General features: G+C 49.9%; 17 non-coding genes across 17 annotated transcripts; all 17 read left to right on the top strand.

Annotated features, from left to right (window-relative positions):
* The first annotated feature begins 444 nt into the window (after window positions 1-444).
* Window positions 445-526, top strand: Trnas-uga (transfer RNA serine (anticodon UGA)). The gene has a single exon. It is a non-coding gene; the product is annotated as a tRNA-Ser (tRNA).
* Window positions 527-1,137: 611 nt separating this feature from the next.
* Window positions 1,138-1,210, top strand: Trnaf-gaa (transfer RNA phenylalanine (anticodon GAA)). Its single transcript has one exon. It is a non-coding gene; the product is annotated as a tRNA-Phe (tRNA).
* A 538-nt stretch (window positions 1,211-1,748) lies between these two features.
* Trnak-uuu (transfer RNA lysine (anticodon UUU)) lies at window positions 1,749-1,820 on the top strand. The gene has a single exon. It is a non-coding gene; the product is annotated as a tRNA-Lys (tRNA).
* A 138-nt stretch (window positions 1,821-1,958) lies between these two features.
* Trnas-cga (transfer RNA serine (anticodon CGA)) lies at window positions 1,959-2,040 on the top strand. Its single transcript has one exon. It is a non-coding gene; the product is annotated as a tRNA-Ser (tRNA).
* Window positions 2,041-2,734: 694 nt separating this feature from the next.
* Window positions 2,735-2,816, top strand: Trnas-uga (transfer RNA serine (anticodon UGA)). Its single transcript has one exon. It is a non-coding gene; the product is annotated as a tRNA-Ser (tRNA).
* A 609-nt stretch (window positions 2,817-3,425) lies between these two features.
* On the top strand, window positions 3,426-3,498 carry Trnaf-gaa (transfer RNA phenylalanine (anticodon GAA)). The gene has a single exon. It is a non-coding gene; the product is annotated as a tRNA-Phe (tRNA).
* A 538-nt stretch (window positions 3,499-4,036) lies between these two features.
* On the top strand, window positions 4,037-4,109 carry Trnak-uuu (transfer RNA lysine (anticodon UUU)). The gene has a single exon. It is a non-coding gene; the product is annotated as a tRNA-Lys (tRNA).
* Window positions 4,110-4,247: 138 nt separating this feature from the next.
* On the top strand, window positions 4,248-4,327 carry Trnas-cga (transfer RNA serine (anticodon CGA)). The gene has a single exon. It is a non-coding gene; the product is annotated as a tRNA-Ser (tRNA).
* A 900-nt stretch (window positions 4,328-5,227) lies between these two features.
* Window positions 5,228-5,308, top strand: Trnas-uga (transfer RNA serine (anticodon UGA)). Its single transcript has one exon. It is a non-coding gene; the product is annotated as a tRNA-Ser (tRNA).
* A 610-nt stretch (window positions 5,309-5,918) lies between these two features.
* On the top strand, window positions 5,919-5,991 carry Trnaf-gaa (transfer RNA phenylalanine (anticodon GAA)). The gene has a single exon. It is a non-coding gene; the product is annotated as a tRNA-Phe (tRNA).
* A 539-nt stretch (window positions 5,992-6,530) lies between these two features.
* Window positions 6,531-6,603, top strand: Trnak-uuu (transfer RNA lysine (anticodon UUU)). The gene has a single exon. It is a non-coding gene; the product is annotated as a tRNA-Lys (tRNA).
* A 138-nt stretch (window positions 6,604-6,741) lies between these two features.
* Trnas-cga (transfer RNA serine (anticodon CGA)) lies at window positions 6,742-6,823 on the top strand. Its single transcript has one exon. It is a non-coding gene; the product is annotated as a tRNA-Ser (tRNA).
* A 901-nt stretch (window positions 6,824-7,724) lies between these two features.
* Window positions 7,725-7,806, top strand: Trnas-uga (transfer RNA serine (anticodon UGA)). The gene has a single exon. It is a non-coding gene; the product is annotated as a tRNA-Ser (tRNA).
* Window positions 7,807-8,417: 611 nt separating this feature from the next.
* Window positions 8,418-8,490, top strand: Trnaf-gaa (transfer RNA phenylalanine (anticodon GAA)). Its single transcript has one exon. It is a non-coding gene; the product is annotated as a tRNA-Phe (tRNA).
* A 539-nt stretch (window positions 8,491-9,029) lies between these two features.
* Window positions 9,030-9,102, top strand: Trnak-uuu (transfer RNA lysine (anticodon UUU)). Its single transcript has one exon. It is a non-coding gene; the product is annotated as a tRNA-Lys (tRNA).
* A 138-nt stretch (window positions 9,103-9,240) lies between these two features.
* Window positions 9,241-9,322, top strand: Trnas-cga (transfer RNA serine (anticodon CGA)). Its single transcript has one exon. It is a non-coding gene; the product is annotated as a tRNA-Ser (tRNA).
* Window positions 9,323-10,223: 901 nt separating this feature from the next.
* Trnas-uga (transfer RNA serine (anticodon UGA)) lies at window positions 10,224-10,305 on the top strand. Its single transcript has one exon. It is a non-coding gene; the product is annotated as a tRNA-Ser (tRNA).
* The last annotated feature ends 156 nt before the right edge of the window (window positions 10,306-10,461 follow it).

The raw sequence follows: 10,461 nt of genomic DNA, 5'->3' as shown, positions 1-10,461 counted from the left end.
CATTTTCTTTTTAAGAATCGCAATTTCAATCATTCGAGTGCGGCAAAAGCAGTGGTGCAGCGTTTCTTTTCTTAAGATCTCGCAGCTGCTTGTAGGTATGTCCATCGTTTTAAGACGACAGAAAACTAGCGTCAGCGGTGCGTCAGTGGGAAGTCGGTGAAGTCGCCATTGGAGCCATAAGCCAGTAATTACGAAATGCGAATCACTCGCACACCACGCAGCTGTTCGATAATGCTCGTGCGTGGGCCCGCATAGCTGAGTCGGTAGAGCGTTAGGTTTCCACCAAACGGTCCTGGGTTCAAGTCCCTGTCTAGGCGAAAATTAATACACTTTCTTAACGGCTAATGGAAACCCTACAGGAAAGAGCGAGGCAACGCCGTCTTCTGCCATCAGATTGCGTCTAAGGATGGCGGTTTCACTTGTCGGGAGTCGCTTCCGCCACCGGCAGTCGTGGCCGAGTGGTTAAGGCGTCTGACTTGAAATCAGATTCCCTCTGGGAGCGTAGGTTCGAGTCCTGCCGACTGCGCAAATTTTCTCGCTCTCAAAGGGCGGACGTTCAGCTGCATCCTAGCAGTTGTGTCACTACTAAACACGTGGGTCACCAGCAATGTGCAGTGTTATTTGATCCAGGGCGCAGCGTTACAGTCGCGCCCAGAAGCCGCAGCTCATCTCCTCGTCTCACAGCCGTCCACCAGGTGTTAGTACAAGTGGTGCCTCACTGGGCAGTGCAGATGTGTCCAGTTTAGCTTGCAGACGATGACGTGTAGCAATTTATGAGCTAACGCAAGTTGAATGTTTTACCGTGTGTATCTGCTAGATACTGCCTCTCATATGGTGGAGAGGCTCACTCCTTCTTGTGTCTCGTTCTCTGCACACGAGTTGCCCCTGGCTTCGATATAGCACGGGTTTTCTAGCGTCAGCGTGGCGTCACGTCAAGTCAGCGAAGTCAATATTACACGAATCGAGTCGACATGTTTGCTTGTTACGATGACGGAAGCAGAAGAAATGTGTGTGGAACTTCACTGCATTGGCTGCTCGCCTTTCAGCGTCCCTGTGTCTTATCAGACGAAGGTGACTGTGAAATTGGCAACGAGGCAGAGGTTAACGAACACATGCGAATGGCGGCTTTCAACGTCGGCCGAAATAGCTCAGTTGGGAGAGCGTTAGACTGAATATCTAAAGGTCCCTGGTTCGATCCCGGGTTTCGGCAGGTATTCGTTTTGATGCGACGCCAATGGAATTACCCTGCGTTTGTGATAATGCAACTACCGCTGGCAACAAAAATGACTCTCTCCTGTAGCTGTTGTGGTTGTCTAGTGCATGCCATAAGAGGAACTCACTAGACAACTAACTCCCTTAGAAGCAAAAGAATTAAAAATATCCTACCGACTGCATTCCTTTTTCTGTGTCAGGTGGTGAAGAACGTCTTCAACGGAATCGTGAAATGAGCGAAAACGTGGAAAACATTGCATTCGAAATGCTTGTGAATTTTCCAATTGCCCAGTGATTGTCGACAAAACACGTAAATTCTCTGCTCCAACGTATGAGACGTAACAACTGGTGCAATTTGTTGTTGCATCGTGTGCCAGCAGTCTTCGATAGTGTGTTACGAGCTTAGCGCGATAGGCTTGTAGGCAGCATTTAGGCGACGTTTTATTAGTAACGGCCCATGCAGCGATTGCACAACAGTAAAGGACATGAGTCAATGTATAGTTGTGCATCGTGTGAGGTTTTGCAGGCTCGTGTGAGCCCGGATAGCTGAGTCGGTAGAGCATTAGGCTTTTAACCTAAGGGTCCAGGTTCAAGTCCCTGTCCGGGCGGAAATTTTAATACTTTGGTAGCGATTCGTCTGGTAGCGGTGGAAACGCTACGGAAAATAATGCAGCTACGCCGTTTTCTGACACCACAGTGCTTGAAACGGTAGCAGTTGTATGTGTCGGGAGAGCACCGCGCTAACGGCAGTCGTGGCCGAGTGGTTAAGGCGTCTGACTCGAAATCAGATTCCCCCTGGGAGCGTAGGTTCGAATCCTACCGGCTGCGTGCGGTTTTACGTAAAGAGGAGCAAACATTTTCGCACACATGTGACATGCTTGGGCGAATGCGGGTGCAAACCAGTGACGCCATTCTCAACAAGACGAAAATTTCCGTTTAAGAATACTGAGTTTTCGCGACGACCGCTGCTTACTGTGGCTATCGGTTCACCTCGCACTGACGCTGGGACTGCAGAAAGCCGTCGCTGATATCGTGAGTACACAGATGTGCTCGAAAGTGTTGGACAGAGCGAACATTTCATTTTCTTTTTAAGAATCGCAATTTCAATCATTCGAGTGCGGCAAAAGCAGTGGTGCAGCGTTTCTTTTCTTAAGATCTCGCAGCTGCTTGTAGGTATGTCCATCGTTTTAAGACGACAGAAAACTAGCGTCAGCGGTGCGTCAGTGGGAAGTCGGTGAAGTCGCCATTGGAGCCATAAGCCAGTAATTACGAAATGCGAATCACTCGCACACCACGCAGCTGTACGATAATGCTCGTGCGTGGGCCCGCATAGCTGAGTCGGTAGAGCGTTAGGTTTTCCACCAAACGGTCCTGGGTTCAAGTCCCTGTCTAGGCGAAAATTAATACACTTTCTTAACGGCTAATGGAACCCTACAGGAAAGAGCGAGGCAACGCCGTCTTCTGCCATCAGATTGCGTCTAAGGATGGCGGTTTCACTTGTCGGGAGTCGCTTCCGCCACCGGCAGTCGTGGCCGAGTGGTTAAGGCGTCTGACTTGAAATCAGATTCCCTCTGGGAGCGTAGGTTCGAGTCCTGCCGACTGCGCAAATTTTCTCGCTCTCAAGGCGGACGTTCAGCTGCATCCTAGCAGTTGTGTCACTACTAAACACGTGGGTCACCAGCAATGTGCAGTGTTATTTGATCCAGGGCGCAGCGTTACAGTCGCGCCCAGAAGCCGCAGCTCATCTCCTCGTCTCACAGCCGTCCACCAGGTGTTAGTACAAGTGGTGCCTCACTGGGCAGTGCAGATGTGTCCAGTTTAGCTTGCAGACGATGACGTGTAGCAATTTATGAGCTAACGCAAGTTGAATGTTTTACCGTGTGTATCTGCTAGATACTGCCTCTCATATGGTGGAGAGGCTCACTCCTTCTTGTGTCTCGTTCTCTGCACACGAGTTGCCCCTGGCTTCGATATAGCACGGGTTTTCTAGCGTCAGCGTGGCGTCACGTCAAGTCAGCGAAGTCAATATTACACGAATCGAGTCGACATGTTTGCTTGTTACGATGACGGAAGCAGAAGAAATGTGTGTGGAACTTCACTGCATTGGCTGCTCGCCTTTCAGCGTCCCTGTGTCTTATCAGACGAAGGTGACTGTGAAATTGGCAACGAGGCAGAGGTTAACGAACACATGCGAATGGCGGCTTTCAACGTCGGCCGAAATAGCTCAGTTGGGAGAGCGTTAGACTGAATATCTAAAGGTCCCTGGTTCGATCCCGGGTTTCGGCAGGTATTCGTTTTGATGCGACGCCAATGGAATTACCCTGCGTTTGTGATAATGCAACTACCGCTGGCAACAAAAATGACTCTCTCCTGTAGCTGTTGTGGTTGTCTAGTGCATGCCATAAGAGGAACTCACTAGACAACTAACTCCCTTAGAAGCAAAAGAATTAAAAATATCCTACCGACTGCATTCCTTTTTCTGTGTCAGGTGGTGAAGAACGTCTTCACGGAATCGTGAAATGAGCGAAAACGTGGAAAACATTGCATTCGAAATGCTTGTGAATTTTCCAATTGCCCAGTGATTGTCGACAAAACACGTAAATTCTCTGCTCCAACGTATGAGACGTAACAACTGGTGCAATTTGTTGTTGCATCGTGTGCCAGCAGTCTTCGATAGTGTGTTACGAGCTTAGCGCGATAGGCTTGTAGGCAGCATTTAGGCGACGTTTTATTAGTAACGGCCCCATGCAGCGATTGCACAACAGTAAAGGACATGAGTCAATGTATAGTTGTGCATCGTGTGAGGTTTTGCAGGCTCGTGTGAGCCCGGATAGCTGAGTCGGTAGAGCATTAGGCTTTTAACCTAAGGGTCCAGGGTTCAAGTCCCTGTCCGGGCGGAAATTTTAATACTTTGGTAGCGATTCGTCTGGTAGCGGTGGAAACGCTACGGAAAATAATGCAGCTACGCCGTTTTCTGACACCACAGTGCTTGAAACGGTAGCAGTTGTATGTGTCGGGAGAGCACCGCGCTAACGGCAGTCGTGGCCGAGTGTTAAGGCGTCTGACTCGAAATCAGATTCCCCCTGGAGCGTAGGTTCGAATCCTACCGGCTGCGTGCGGTTTTACGTAAAGAGGAGCAAACATTTTCGCACACATGTGACATGCTTGGGCGAATGCGGGTGCAAACCAGTGACGCCATTCTCAACAAGACGAAAATTTCCGTTTTAAGAATACTGAGTTTTCGCGACGACCGCTGCTTACTGTGGCTATCGGTTCACCTCGCACTGACGCTGGGACTGCAGAAAGCCGTCGCTGATATCGTGAGTACACAGATGTGCTCGAAAGTGTTGGACAGAGCGAACATTTCATTTTCTTTTTAAGAATCGCAATTTCAATCATTCGAGTGCGGCAAAAGCAGTGGTGCAGCGTTTCTTTTCTTAAGATCTCGCAGCTGCTTGTAGGTATGTCCATCGTTTTAAGACGACAGAAAACTAGCGTCAGCGGTGCGTCAGTGGGAAGTCGGTGAAGTCGCCATTGGAGCCATAAGCCAGTAATTACGAAATGCGAATCACTCGCACACCACGCAGCTGTTCGATAATGCTCGTGCGGCCGGAGTGGCCAAGCGGTTAAAGGCGCTACAGTCTGGAACCGCACGACCGCTACGGTCGCAGGTTCGAATCCTGCCTCGGGCATGGATGTGTGTGATGTCCTTAGGTTAGTTAGGTTTAAGTAGTTCTAAGTTCTAGGGGACTTATGACCACAGCAGTTGAGTCCCATAGTGCTCAGAGCCATTTTTTGATAATGCTCGTGCGTGGGCCCGCATAGCTGAGTCGGTAGAGCGTTAGGTTTTCCACCAAACGGTCCTGGGTTCAAGTCCCTGTCTAGGCGAAAATTAATACACTTTCTTAACGGCTAATGGAAACCCTACAGGAAAGAGCGAGGCAACGCCGTCTTCTGCCATCAGATTGCGTCTAAGGATGGCGGTTTCACTTGTCGGGAGTCGCTTCCGCCACCGGCAGTCGTGCCGAGTGGTTAAGGCGTCTGACTTGAAATCAGATTCCCTCTGGGAGCGTAGGTTCGAGTCCTGCCGACTGCGCAAATTTTCTCGCTCTCAAAGGGCGGACGTTCAGCTGCATCCTAGCAGTTGTGTCACTACTAAACACGTGGGTCACCAGCAATGTGCAGTGTTATTTGATCCAGGGCGCAGCGTTACAGTCGCGCCCAGAAGCCGCAGCTCATCTCCTCGTCTCACAGCCGTCCACCAGGTGTTAGTACAAGTGGTGCCTCACTGGGCAGTGCAGATGTGTCCAGTTTAGCTTGCAGACGATGACGTGTAGCAATTTATGAGCTAACGCAAGTTGAATGTTTTACCGTGTGTATCTGCTAGATACTGCCTCTCATATGGTGGAGAGGCTCACTCCTTCTTGTGTCTCGTTCTCTGCACACGAGTTGCCCCTGGCTTCGATATAGCACGGGTTTTCTAGCGTCAGCGTGGCGTCACGTCAAGTCAGCGAAGTCAATATTACACGAATCGAGTCGACATGTTTGCTTGTTACGATGACGGAAGCAGAAGAAATGTGTGTGGAACTTCACTGCATTGGCTGCTCGCCTTTCAGCGTCCCTGTGTCTTATCAGACGAAGGTGACTGTGAAATGGCAACGAGGCAGAGGTTAACGAACACATGCGAATGGCGGCTTTCAACGTCGGCCGAAATAGCTCAGTTGGGAGAGCGTTAGACTGAATATCTAAAGGTCCCTGGTTCGATCCCGGGTTTCGGCAGGTATTCGTTTTGATGCGACGCCAATGGAATTACCCTGCGTTTGTGATAATGCAACTACCGCTGGCAACAAAAATGACTCTCTCCTGTAGCTGTTGTGGTTGTCTAGTGCATGCCATAAGAGGAACTCACTAGACAACTAACTCCCTTAGAAGCAAAAGAATTAAAAATATCCTACCGACTGCATTCCTTTTTCTGTGTCAGGTGGTGAAGAACGTCTTCAACGGAATCGTGAAATGAGCGAAAACGTGGAAAACATTGCATTCGAAATGCTTGTGAATTTTCCAATTGCCCAGTGATTGTCGACAAAACACGTAAATTCTCTGCTCCAACGTATGAGACGTAACAACTGGTGCAATTTGTTGTTGCATCGTGTGCCAGCAGTCTTCGATAGTGTGTTACGAGCTTAGCGCGATAGGCTTGTAGGCAGCATTTAGGCGACGTTTTATTAGTAACGGCCCCATGCAGCGATTGCACAACAGTAAAGGACATGAGTCAATGTATAGTTGTGCATCGTGTGAGGTTTTGCAGGCTCGTGTGAGCCCGGATAGCTGAGTCGGTAGAGCATTAGGCTTTTAACCTAAGGGTCCAGGGTTCAAGTCCCTGTCCGGGCGGAAATTTTAATACTTTGGTAGCGATTCGTCTGGTAGCGGTGGAAACGCTACGGAAAATAATGCAGCTACGCCGTTTTCTGACACCACAGTGCTTGAAACGGTAGCAGTTGTATGTGTCGGGAGAGCACCGCGCTAACGGCAGTCGTGGCCGAGTGGTTAAGGCGTCTGACTCGAAATCAGATTCCCCCTGGGAGCGTAGGTTCGAATCCTACCGGCTGCGTGCGGTTTTACGTAAAGAGGAGCAAACATTTTCGCACACATGTGACATGCTTGGGCGAATGCGGGTGCAAACCAGTGACGCCATTCTCAACAAGACGAAAATTTCCGTTTTAAGAATACTGAGTTTTCGCGACGACCGCTGCTTACTGTGGCTATCGGTTCACCTCGCACTGACGCTGGGACTGCAGAAAGCCGTCGCTGATATCGTGAGTACACAGATGTGCTCGAAAGTGTTGGACAGAGCGAACATTTCATTTTCTTTTTAAGAATCGCAATTTCAATCATTCGAGTGCGGCAAAAGCAGTGGTGCAGCGTTTCTTTTCTTAAGATCTCGCAGCTGCTTGTAGGTATGTCCATCGTTTTAAGACGACAGAAAACTAGCGTCAGCGGTGCGTCAGTGGGAAGTCGGTGAAGTCGCCATTGGAGCCATAAGCCAGTAATTACGAAATGCGAATCACTCGCACACCACGCAGCTGTTCGATAATGCTCGTGCCGGCCGGAGTGGCCAAGCGGTTAAAGGCGCTACAGTCTGGAACCGCACGACCGCTACGGTCGCAGGTTCGAATCCTGCCTCGGGCATGGATGTGTGTGATGTCCTTAGGTTAGTTAGGTTTAAGTAGTTCTAAGTTCTAGGGGACTTATGACCACAGCAGTTGAGTCCCATAGTGCTCAGAGCCATTTTTTGATAATGCTCGTGCGTGGGCCCGCATAGCTGAGTCGGTAGAGCGTTAGGTTTTCCACCAAACGGTCCTGGGTTCAAGTCCCTGTCTAGGCGAAAATTAATACACTTTCTTAACGGCTAATGGAAACCCTACAGGAAAGAGCGAGGCAACGCCGTCTTCTGCCATCAGATTGCGTCTAAGGATGGCGGTTTCACTTGTCGGGAGTCGCTTCCGCCACCGGCAGTCGTGGCCGAGTGGTTAAGGCGTCTGACTTGAAATCAGATTCCCTCTGGGAGCGTAGGTTCGAGTCCTGCCGACTGCGCAAATTTTCTCGCTCTCAAAGGGCGGACGTTCAGCTGCATCCTAGCAGTTGTGTCACTACTAAACACGTGGGTCACCAGCAATGTGCAGTGTTATTTGATCCAGGGCGCAGCGTTACAGTCGCGCCCAGAAGCCGCAGCTCATCTCCTCGTCTCACAGCCGTCCACCAGGTGTTAGTACAAGTGGTGCCTCACTGGGCAGTGCAGATGTGTCCAGTTTAGCTTGCAGACGATGACGTGTAGCAATTTATGAGCTAACGCAAGTTGAATGTTTTACCGTGTGTATCTGCTAGATACTGCCTCTCATATGGTGGAGAGGCTCACTCCTTCTTGTGTCTCGTTCTCTGCACACGAGTTGCCCCTGGCTTCGATATAGCACGGGTTTTCTAGCGTCAGCGTGGCGTCACGTCAAGTCAGCGAAGTCAATATTACACGAATCGAGTCGACATGTTTGCTTGTTACGATGACGGAAGCAGAAGAAATGTGTGTGGAACTTCACTGCATTGGCTGCTCGCCTTTCAGCGTCCCTGTGTCTTATCAGACGAAGGTGACTGTGAAATTGGCAACGAGGCAGAGGTTAACGAACACATGCGAATGGCGGCTTTCAACGTCGGCCGAAATAGCTCAGTTGGGAGAGCGTTAGACTGAATATCTAAAGGTCCCTGGTTCGATCCCGGGTTTCGGCAGGTATTCGTTTTGATGCGACGCCAATGGAATTACCCTGCGTTTGTGATAATGCAACTACCGCTGGCAACAAAAATGACTCTCTCCTGTAGCTGTTGTGGTTGTCTAGTGCATGCCATAAGAGGAACTCACTAGACAACTAACTCCCTTAGAAGCAAAAGAATTAAAAATATCCTACCGACTGCATTCCTTTTTCTGTGTCAGGTGGTGAAGAACGTCTTCAACGGAATCGTGAAATGAGCGAAAACGTGGAAAACATTGCATTCGAAATGCTTGTGAATTTTCCAATTGCCCAGTGATTGTCGACAAAACACGTAAATTCTCTGCTCCAACGTATGAGACGTAACAACTGGTGCAATTTGTTGTTGCATCGTGTGCCAGCAGTCTTCGATAGTGTGTTACGAGCTTAGCGCGATAGGCTTGTAGGCAGCATTTAGGCGACGTTTTATTAGTAACGGCCCCATGCAGCGATTGCACAACAGTAAAGGACATGAGTCAATGTATAGTTGTGCATCGTGTGAGGTTTTGCAGGCTCGTGTGAGCCCGGATAGCTGAGTCGGTAGAGCATTAGGCTTTTAACCTAAGGGTCCAGGGTTCAAGTCCCTGTCCGGGCGGAAATTTTAATACTTTGGTAGCGATTCGTCTGGTAGCGGTGGAAACGCTACGGAAAATAATGCAGCTACGCCGTTTTCTGACACCACAGTGCTTGAAACGGTAGCAGTTGTATGTGTCGGGAGAGCACCGCGCTAACGGCAGTCGTGGCCGAGTGGTTAAGGCGTCTGACTCGAAATCAGATTCCCCCTGGGAGCGTAGGTTCGAATCCTACCGGCTGCGTGCGGTTTTACGTAAAGAGGAGCAAACATTTTCGCACACATGTGACATGCTTGGGCGAATGCGGGTGCAAACCAGTGACGCCATTCTCAACAAGACGAAAATTTCCGTTTTAAGAATACTGAGTTTTCGCGACGACCGCTGCTTACTGTGGCTATCGGTTCACCTCGCACTGACGCTGGGACTGCAGAAAGCCGTCGCTGATATCGTGAGTACACAGATGTGCTCGAAAGTGTTGGACAGAGCGAACATTTCATTTTCTTTTTAAGAATCGCAATTTCAATCATTCGAGTGCGGCAAAAGCAGTGGTGCAGCGTTTCTTTTCTTAAGATCTCGCAGCTGCTTGTAGGTATGTCCATCGTTTTAAGACGACAGAAAACTAGCGTCAGCGGTGCGTCAGTGGGAAGTCGGTGAAGTCGCCATTGGAGCCATAAGCCAGTAATTACGAAATGCGAATCACTCGCACACCACGCAGCTGTTCGATAATGCTCGTGCCGGCCGGAGTGGCCAAGCGGTTAAAGGCGCTACAGTCTGGAACCGCACGACCGCTACGGTCGCAGGTTCGAATCCTGCCTCGGGCATGGATGTGTGTGATGTCCTTAGGTTAGTTAGGTTTAAGTAGTTCTAAGTTCTAGGGGACTTATGACCACAGCAGTTGAGTCCCATAGTGCTCAGAGCCATTTTTTGATAATGCTCGTGCGTGGGCCCGCATAGCTGAGTCGGTAGAGCGTTAGGTTTTCCACCAAACGGTCCTGGGTTCAAGTCCCTGTCTAGGCGAAAATTAATACACTTTCTTAACGGCTAATGGAAACCCTACAGGAAAGAGCGAGGCAACGCCGTCTTCTGCCATCAGATTGCGTCTAAGGATGGCGGTTTCACTTGTCGGGAGTCGCTTCCGCCACCGGCAGTCGTGGCCGAGTGGTTAAGGCGTCTGACTTGAAATCAGATTCCCTCTGGGAGCGTAGGTTCGAGTCCTGCCGACTGCGCAAATTTTCTCGCTCTCAAAGGGCGGACGTTCAGCTGCATCCTAGCAGTTGTGTCACTACTAAACACGTGGGTCACCAGCAATGTGCAGTGTTATTTGATCCAGGGCGCAGCGTTACAGTCGCGCCCAGAAGCCGCAGCTCATCTCCTCGTCTCAC

This window comes from Schistocerca cancellata, unplaced genomic scaffold (assembly GCF_023864275.1).
Source record: "Schistocerca cancellata isolate TAMUIC-IGC-003103 unplaced genomic scaffold, iqSchCanc2.1 HiC_scaffold_414, whole genome shotgun sequence".
In the NCBI taxonomy this organism is placed as follows: domain Eukaryota; kingdom Metazoa; phylum Arthropoda; class Insecta; order Orthoptera; family Acrididae; genus Schistocerca; species Schistocerca cancellata.
Note: the sequence above shows the minus strand (reverse complement) of the source record. Positions and strands in the feature narration are given on the sequence as shown.